Source organism: Protomyctophum parallelum (genome assembly GCF_964188405.1).
Source record: "Protomyctophum parallelum genome assembly, chromosome: 17".
NCBI lineage: Eukaryota > Metazoa > Chordata > Actinopteri > Myctophiformes > Myctophidae > Protomyctophum > Protomyctophum parallelum.
The window spans coordinates 43,962,578-43,973,183 of record NC_139719.1 but is presented as its reverse complement, the minus strand read 5'-3'; positions in this window follow the sequence as shown (position 1 = coordinate 43,973,183).

Genomic DNA, 10,606 nt, shown 5'->3' with positions numbered 1-10,606 from the left:
TCCTGCCCCTCTAAATGTCTGTGCACGCCACTGTCCTGCCCCTCTAAATGTCTGCACGCCACTGTCCTGCCCCCTCTAAATGTCTGTGCACGCCACTCTGTCCTGCCCCTCTAAATGTCTGTGCACGCCACTGTCCTGCCTCTCTAAATGTCTGTGCACGCCACTGTCCTGCCCCTCTAAATGTCTGTGCACGCCACTGTCCTGCCCCTCTAAATGTCTGTGCACGCCACTGTCCTGCCCCTCTAAATGTCTGTGCACGCCACTGTCCTGCCCCTCTAAATGTCTGTGCACGCCCTTGTCCTGCCCCTCTAAATGTCTGTGCACGCCACTGTCCTGCCCCTCTAAATGTCTGCACGCCACTGTCCTGCCCCCTCTAAATGTCTGTGCACGCCACTGTCCTGCCCCTCTAAATGTCTGTGCACGCCACTGTCCTGCCCCTCTAAATGTCTGTGCACGCCACTGTCCTGCCCCTCTAAATGTCTGTGCATGCCACTGTCCTGCCCCTCTAAATGTCTGTGCACGCCACTGTCCTGCCCCCTCTAAATGTCTGTGCACGCCACTGTCCCTGCCCCTCTAAACGTCTGTGCACGCCACTGTCCTGGCCCTCTAAATGTCTGTGCACGCCACTGTCCTGCCCCTCTAAATGTCTGTGCACGCCACTGTCCTGCCCCTCTAAATGTCTGTGCATGCCACTGTCCTGCCCCTCTAAATGTCTGTGCACGCCCCTGTCCTGCCCCTCTAAATGTCTGTGCATGCCACTGTCCTGCCCCTCTAAATGTCTGTGCACGCCACTGTCCCTGCCCCTCTAAATGTCTGTGCACGCCACTGTCCTGCCCCTCTAAATGTCTGTGCACGCCACTGTCCTGCCCCTCTAAATGTCTGTGCACGCCACTGTCCTGCCCCTCTAAATGTCTGTGCACGCCACTGTCCTGCCCCTCTAAATGTCTGTGCATGCCACTGTCCTGCCCCTCTAAATGTCTGTGCATGCCACTGTCCTGCCCCTCTAAATGTCTGTGCACGCCACTGTCCCTGCCCCTCTAAATGTCTGTGCACGCCACTCTGTCCTGCCCCTCTAAATGTCTGTGCACGCCACTGTCCTGCCCCTCTAAATGTCTGTGCATGCCACTGTCCCTGCCCCTCTAAACGTCTGTGCACGCCACTGTCCTGCCCCTCTAAATGTCTGTGCACGCCACTGTCCTGCCCCTCTAAATGTCTGTGCACGCCACTGTCCTGCCCCTCTAAATGTCTGTGCACGCCACTGTCCTGCCCCTCTAAATGTCTGTGCACGCCACTGTCCTGCCCCTCTAAATGTCTGTGCACGCCACTGTCCTGCCCCTCTAAATGTCTGTGCACGCCACTGTCCTGGCCCTCTAAATGTCTGTGCACGCCACTGTCCTGCCCCTCTAAATGTCTGTGCACGCCACTGTCCTGCCCCTCTAAATGTCTGTGCACGCCACTGTCCTAAATGTCTGTGCACGCCACTGTCCCTGCCCCTCTAAATGTCTGTGCACGCCACTGTCCCTGCCCCTCTAAATGTCTGTGCACGCCACTGGTGTGTGTCCGCTCCAGGTTGGAGGACGAGAATGCACGGAGCCCCTACGTTCACGTCAAATCTACTGGACAAGTCCTGGTCAGGAACGAGGAGATGGTCGTCAGCACCTGCAGGATGAACGTCTACAAGTTCCCCTTCGACACGCAGTCCTGCAACCTGACCTTCTCCTCTGGGATATACAGAGGTGAGGGAGACGACTACTTGTGTGTAGTCTGGGCACCATTTCATTTAGGGTATATGATCCTTTCGGGAGCGGATGATATCGTTACGTCATGTTGTAGTATTGTTTTGTAGTCGACAGGCAGGAACAACAGGCGGCAACTTCCTTTTCCCTCAAACCGATTTTTCTCAATAAAAGTTACAGGCTACGAGAGCTTTTATTGAGAGGGAAAAGGAAGTTGCCGCCGCCTGTTGTTCCTGCCTGTCGACTACAAAACAATACTACAACATGACGTAATGATATCATCCTGATGACTACAAAACAATACTACAACATGACGTAACGATATCATCCTGATGACTACAAAACAATACTACAACATGAAGTAATGATATCATCCTGATGACTACAAAACAATACTACAACATGACGTAACGATATCATCCCGATGACTACAAAACAATACTACAACATGACGTAATGATATCATCCTGATGACTACAAAACAATACTACAACATGAAGTAATGATATCATCCTGATGACTACAAAACAATACTACAACATGACGTAATGATATCATCCTGATGACTACAAAACAATACTACAACATGATGTAACGCTATCATCCTGATGACTACAAAACAATACTAGAACATGACGTAACGATATCATCCTGATGACTACAAAACAATACTACAACATGACGTAACGATGTCATCCTGATGACTACAAAACAATACTACAACATGACGTAACGATATCATCCTGATGACTACAAAACAATGACTACAACATGACGTAATGATATCATCCGCTGCCGACAGGATCATACAGACTTTTGAAACAGAGACCAGGCTGTCCTCCGAGGCGGTGGAAAGCCTGGTGAGGCGAGGTTAACTTGTGTGTGAGTGTGAGTGCGAGTGCGAGTGTGAGTGCGTGCGCGTGTGTGTGTGCATGCATGCGTGTGTGCGTGCGTGCAGTATAGGTGGGGGGCCAAATGATGGATCACCTCTTGTGTCTCTTCCTGTTTCTTTGAACCAGCCAGGGAACTGGAGCTCAGAACCACCTACGACACCAACAAGACCCGGTTCAGGTCCATGAGCGTGATGTGGGGCGAGTACGAGTGGGACTTTGACAACTTCACCTTCGTCAAGGTCGCCGAGACCCCCTACCAGAACCAGCAGATCGTCTACACCGTGGGGAATTATTCATACTTTTTTTTTAATTTAATAATATGTAATTGGTCGCCGAACCCCCATCTGAAAATATGTTGTTCCAGGAACCTCCCTAGAAGCAAAGATCTTTCAAAAATAGCAGACCTACAAGCTTGTAGATCTGCTATTTTTCAATAGCTAAAGTATAACATAATGCTTCCCGTCTAGAATGGGTTAATGCCGTTGCATTTCTGAACCGTCTCTAGTCTGACCTCCTAACTTCCTAACGTCTCCTCCTATAGGTCACCGTGAAGTGGAAGGCCGTCCTCTACATTGTCAACTTCCTGTTGCCCGTCCTGTTCTTCCTGTGTCTAGACATGTCGTCTTTCCTGATCCCGGACGGCGGCGGAGAGAAGCTGAGCTTCAAGATCACCGTGCTGCTGGCCGTCACCGTCTTACAGCTCATTCTCAACGACATCCTGCCCGCCACCTCCAACAGGATGCCCATCATAGGTACAACGCCCAGGAACTAATTGTTTTCATAATCCTCCTTAGCCAGCGGAGGGCGGTGTTGGACAGTGTCTTCAGTGCGTTTGGGTGCAATTCCCCGAAAATCCTCACGGGGGCCCCTGGCCCCCCGGCCCCCACAGAGTCTACGTCACTGGTAACGCTCATGCGACACGTTTTTATTTAATGTATTTTAGAAGTCATATAGTGAGAGATTATGACTTCATTAATTACTGGGTGCAACTGTGCTGTCGCACCGATCTATGGCTGTATTATTTGGAATAAACGAATGTAAGATCAGACATTGTAGGGCTATTATTAACAATATTGGAAAGGTGATTATCAGGAAAGCCAGACGATAACAATGCTGCTAGGAGTGTCACAGAAAAAGTTAAACCAATTGGAGTCACTTAATTGTCCAACAGAGCAGACGTCAATATCGGTAGAGGGCGAAAATCCACGGGTTCATATACTTTTTATTTGCATTGTAATCCCCATAGGGGGGGATTTTAGATCGCCTATAAGAACTGTGTTTGAAGAATAAAGCTACGAGCTTGTAGGTCTGCTATTTTTGAAAAGTCGAAAGAACGACTGACATAGAAACATGGCTTTTTCAGAAAACTGTCAGGATGTAGAAGACATTTTTAGAATCTGATCTCGGGTCAAAATGGTTTGTGCCCTAAGACAGCGACTCACCTTTTTGTCAACCTGTGTCTGGCTCACAGCGATGTACTGCATGGGAACCTTTTCTCTGATGCTGCTGAGTCTCTTGGAGACGATCGTGGTGACGTTTCTGCTGGACAAAGACTCCCAGAAGACGGAGACGGACAAAGACCACAACGAGAAGGAGGACGAGACCAAAGGTGAGACGTTATATAACAAACCTATACGTATACCCGTGACTGCGGCGTTTCTGAATCCACATAGAACTTTATACATGCATCTAAATCGTGTCATTATAATGATTATAATAGGGCTGTCAAAGTTAACGCACTATTAACTAGTTAACTCACAATCCTTTTAACGGCACTATTTTTTTTAACGCACGATTAACGCACTGTGAAGTTTGACAGAATGGTTGAGAGATGCATGGCAATTTTACACTGAAGAGTTGAATAATTGTTAAACAGCTGCATTACTTAAGTTAATATAAGTCTACACAATTAGAAAACATGTTATTTTGATCAACATGGCCTGTTATCTCTCGTAATGGTACCATTGGCCAACATCAATACAGTTCTTTAGTTTGGGTCTGGAAGGCTAAATGTCATCAAATGGTGGTTCCGTGGCTCAAATGCAGAATAAATAATGGGCCTTGATATGAAAAATCTTGAAAACCACTGATTTAAGGTATATTTAGAACGGATAAAAAATATGCGATTAATTCGCGATTAATCACAGTTAACTATGGACAATCATGCGATTAATCAGATTCAATATTTTAATCGATTGACAGCCCTAGATTATATACATGGGTGGGTGGGTGGGTATGAACATGAAAATAGCATGGTTGTTTTTCACCACCTGTGTGCAACCTAACACACGAACACACACGCACATATTAACTGTATATAAGATGATTTCGGGTGTGCCAGTACAGTACAGTACAGTACAGTACTGTACTGTACTGTACTGTACTGTACTGTACTGTACTGTACTGTACTGTACTGTACTGTACTGTACTGTACTGTACTGTACTGTACTGTACAGTACTGTACAGTACTGTACTGTACTGTACTGTACTGTACTGTACTGTACTGTACTGTACTGTACTGTACTGTACTGTACAGTACAGTACAGTACCGTTGCAGCACAGTAGAGGGTACAGTAGAGGAAACCCCACACGGTATAGCTCTGTCATTTCTCAACCGTTTCGGATGGGGCGGCTCGCCGGAACCGGGCCGGAACCCCCGGGCTGTGGTCCTGTGGGTCTGGAACCCCCCCCCCCCCCCCCCCCACAACATTTGTGTGCAGTCACTTTTTACCGGCCCTATTTGGGCAACAACGCAAGTTGGGAACCTAGAGTCGTATGATGGGTTAATGGGTTAACGGGAACCCATTTTGGTGTTAGCATCATGTCATGCTTTAGCTATTGAAAAATAGCAGATCTACAAGCTCGTAGCGCGCCACCGAGTGGCGCGATACGAGCTTGTAGGTCTGCTATTTTTTGAAAAATCGAAGAACGACTGACATTTTTTAGAATCTGATCTCAGGTCAGAATGGGTTATAATCAGACCAGTGTGTGTCCAGTGGAAACCTCGTATGAATCTGATCTCAGGTCAGAATGTGAATGAATCGTCAGTCCTCTGTACTGTATGTGTCGTTCTAGAGAAGAGAAGCAAGGGTCTGTGCTTTTACAATGTCCCTGATGAAGGAGAGACCATGCATGAGCTGCAGAATGTGTCCCTGATGGAGGAGAGACCATGCATGAGCTGCACAATGTGTCCCTGATGGAGGAGAGACCATGATGAGCTGCAGAATGTGTCCCTGATGAAGGAGAGACCATGCATGAGCTGCACAATGTGTCCCTGATGAAGGAGAGACCATGCATGAGCTGCACAATGTGTCCCTGATGAAGGAGAGACCATGCATGAGCTGCAGAATGTGTCCCTGATGAAGGAGAGACCATGCATGAGCTGCAGAATGTGTCCCTGATGAAGGAGAGGCCATGCATGAGCTGCACAATGTGTCCCTGATGAAGGAGAGACCATGCATGAGCTGCAGAATGTGTCCCTGATGAAGGAGAGGCCATGCATGAGCTGCACAATGTGTCCCTGATGAAGGAGAGACCATGCATGAGCTGCAGAATGTGTCCCTGATGAAGGAGAGACTATGATGAGCTGCAGAATGTGTCCCTGATGAAGGAGAGACCATGCATGAGCTGCACAATGTGTCCCTGATGAAGGAGAGACCATGCATGAGCTGCAGAATGTGTCCCTGATGAAGGAGAGGCCATGCATGAGCTGCACAATGTGTCCCTGATGAAGGAGAGACCATGCATGAGCTGCAGAATGTGTCCCTGATGAAGGAGAGACCTGCATGAGCTGCACAATGTGTCCCTGATGAAGGAGAGACCATGCATGAGCTGCACAATGTGTCCTGATGGAGGAGAGACCATGCATGAGCTGCACAATGTGTCCCTGATGAAGGAGAGACCATGCATGAGCTGCAGAATGTGTCCCTGATGAAGGAGAGGCCATGCATGAGCTGCACAATGTGTCCCTGATGAAGGAGAGACCATGCATGAGCTGCAGAATGTGTCCCTGATGAAGGAGAGACCATGAGCTGCACAATGTGTCCCTGATGGAGGAGAGACCATGCATGAGCTGCACAATGTGTCCCTGATGAAGGAGAGACCATGCATGAGCTGCACAATGTGTCCCTGATGAAGGAGAGGCCATGCATGAGCTGCACAATGTGTCCCTGATGAAGGAGAGGCCATGCATGAGCTGCACAATGTGTCCCTGATGAAGGAGAGACCATGAGCTGCACAATGTGTCCCTGATGAAGGAGAGACCATGAGCTGCACAATGTGTCCCTGATGAAGGAGAGACCATGAGCTGCACAATGTGTCCCTGATGAAGGAGAGACCATGCATGAGCTGCACAATGTGTCCCTGATGAAGGAGAGGCCATGCATGAGCTACACAATGTGTCCCTGATGAAGGAGAGACCATGAGCTGCAGAATGTGTCCCTGATGAAGGAGAGACCATGAGCTGCACAATGTGTCCCTGATGAAGGAGAGACCATGCATGAGCTGCACAATGTGTCCCTGATGGAGGAGAGACCATGCATGAGCTGCAGAATGTGTCCCTGATGGAGGAGAGACCATGAGCTACACAATGTGTCCCTGATGAAGGAGAGACCATGCATGAGCTGCAGAATGTGTCCCTGATGAAGGAGAGACCATGAGCTGCACAATGTGTCCCTGATGAAGGAGAGACCATGAGCTGCAGAATGTGTCCCTGATGGAGGAGAGACCATGAGCTGCAGAATGTGTCCCTGATGGAGGAGAGACCATGCATGAGCTGCAGAATGTGTCCCTGATGAAGGAGAGACCATGATGAGCTGCAGAATGTGTCCCTGGTGAAGGAGAGACCATGCATGAGCTGCAGAATGTGTCCCTGATGAAGGAGAGACCATGATGAGCTGCACAATGTGTCCTGATGAAGGAGAGACCATGCATGAGCTGCAGAATGTGTCCCTGATGGAGGAGAGACCATGCATGAGCTGCAGCATGTGTCCCTGGTGAAGGAGAGACCATGCATGAGCTGCAGAATGTGTCCCTGATGAAGGAGAGACCATGCATGAGCTGCACAATGTGTCCCTGATGAAGGAGAGACCATGCATGAGCTGCACAATGTGTCCTGATGGAGGAGAGACCATGCATGAGCTGCAGAATGTGTCCCTGGTGAAGGAGAGACCATGCATGAGCTGCAGAATGTGTCCCTGATGAAGGAGAGACCATCATGAGCTGCAGAATGTGTCCCTGATGAAGGAGAGACCATGCATGAGCTGCACAATGTGTCCCTGATGAAGGAGAGACCATGCATGAGCTGCACAATGTGTCCCTGATGGAGGAGAGACCATGCATGAGCTGCAGAATGTGTCCCTGATGGAGGAGAGACCATGCATGAGCTGCACAATGTGTCCCTGATGGAGGAGAGACCATGAGCTGCAGCAATATTTCTAACAGAAATATCAGAACTTCTATCTATCTGCTCCACTAACTATGACAGAACTCTTATCTCAGGTGATCTTAATCTTCACCTGGATGATGCTACAGATGCTATGGCTATGGGTTTCCTAGAGTTATTGCACTCCTTTGATTTTATCCAACATGTTGTTGGGCCTACACATAAACATGGGCACACTCTGGACCTGGTGATTTCTAGAGGGCTGAACATCACTGTGGAAAGGACTATTGAAAGGCCCGAGCTGTCAGACCACTTTCTGCTGTGTTTTAATATGACTGTCTCTGATCTAGAGAAAAACATCACTGAATTTACCATAAAAAAGCGTTTTTTTAGCTCTTCTGCTGCCAACGAGTTCTCTCGTCACCTGGGTCCCCCATTGCCCGATACCCCCCCAGTGAATGATATGGTTCAAATTTTTAATCTTAAACTAGAGTCAGCTCTTGATATAGTGGCTCCCTTGAAAACAAAAAAGAAACATAATACCAGAGTAACACCCTGGATAAATGAGCTTTCACGCTCACTGAAGCAAGAATGTCGAAGAGCTGAGCGAGCTTGGAGAAAAAACAAACTCACCATCCACCTAGAGATTCTTAAAAAGTCAACAGTCGCCTATAACAAAGCCTTGCGTTTAGCAAGGCAGGCATATTTCTCTGGCATTATTAACGAGAACAAGAAAAATGCTAGAGTCCTATTCTCTACCATTGATCGACTTTTAAACCCCCCCCAGTCCTACAAGCAGTCATTCCCGGCCTCTAAAGCTAAGTGTAATGAGTTTGCATGCTTTTTTGACAACAAAATTTCAAACATTAGAGCCGATATTATGAATGGTGCTGCTGCTAGCGCAAACCGTCAAACAGCAGCAAATGGTCCCAGGGTAGATCTCTCCAGGGGGAGCCTATCATCGTTCTGCGAAATTGAGGAAGACGAACTCCGCAAAACTATATCACAGATGACATCATCCTCCTGTTCATTAGATACAATTCCCACCAACTTTCTCAAAGAAGTCTTAGACAGTGTGATTGGAGATATCCTAAAAATTGTAAACAGCTCTCTACAATCAGGCGTCTTCCCAGACTCACTGAAGACTGCTGTAGTTAAGCCCCTTCTCAAGAAACACAATCTTGATCCCTCTGTTTTGGGTAACTATCGACCCATTTCAAATCTACCCTTTCTGGGCAAGGTTTTAGAAAAATGTATCTTTCATCAATTGGATGTGTTTCTACAGAACAATAATGTACACAACAAATTCCAATCTGGCTTTAGGAAAGGCCACAGCACAGAAACAGCACTTGTAAAAGTAATGAATGATCTGAGGGTGTCTGCTGACAAGAAACATGTATCCGTTCTCTTACTTCTAGATTTAACGGCTGCATTTGACACGATTGATCACTCAATTTTAATACAGCGTCTGGAGCACTGGATAGGCCTGTCTGGTACGGCCCTGTCCTGGTTTTCCTCCTACCTATCAAACAGAAGTTACTTTGTCAATCTAGCCGAGTTTGACTCAGACAAACACGACATCAGTTCTGGTATTCCACAGGGCTCGATTCTTGGCCCTCTGCTTTTCTCCTTGTACATACTGCCACTGGGCGAACTCATTGCCAATCACGGAGTCAATTTTCATTTCTATGCTGATGATACCCAATTATATCTATCTGTGGCTCCAGATGATCCCTGTGCTTTAGACCCGCTGCTTACCTGTCTGTCTAGCATCAAATGCTGGATGAGTGAGAACTTTCTCAAGCTAAATGAGGACAAGACAGAAGTTCTCATAATCGGCTCTAGTGAGCAGAAAGAATCAATATTAAGCAGACTTGGCAACCTGACTGTAGACAGTAACAGTACAGTAAAGAACCTGGGGGTTATTATTGATTCCGAATTGAATTTTAATTCACACATTAATCATGTTACCAAGATTGCCTTTTTTCACCTTAGAAATATTGCACGAATCAGAGCCTATGTGTCCTTGGACGATGCAAAAACGCTAATCCACGCCTTTGTTTTCTCTCGGCTTGATTACTGCAATGCACTTTTTTCAGGACTGCCTAAGAAAACAACTGACAGATTACAACTTGTCCAAAATGCAGCAGCCAGAGTTTTAACTAGAACTAAGATGAGAGAACATATTACTCCAGTTTTGGCATCACTGCACTGGCTTCCGGTTGTTTTTAGGATTGATTTTAAAATTATTTTACTTGTCTATAAAGCCCTCAATGGTCTCGCACCTTCCTACCTACATGACTGCTTGCCTAAATATGTCCCAAACCGCTCGCTAAGGTCTTCCACTGCTGGCCTGCTCGCTTTGCCTAAAAAAATGGCAACTAAAAAATACGGGGAAGCAGCTTTTTGCTTCTACGGGCCATCGGCATGGAACAAGCTCCCTCTGTACCTTCGTCAGGCAGCCTCTGTAGACATTTTTAAAGCTCAGCTCAAGACCCACTTCTACAACATTGCCTTTAAGTGATCTTATATTTTGTGTTATTCATGTCCTCACTGTATTGCATTACTGCTTGTTTTTTAATGTCGTTGCCTTG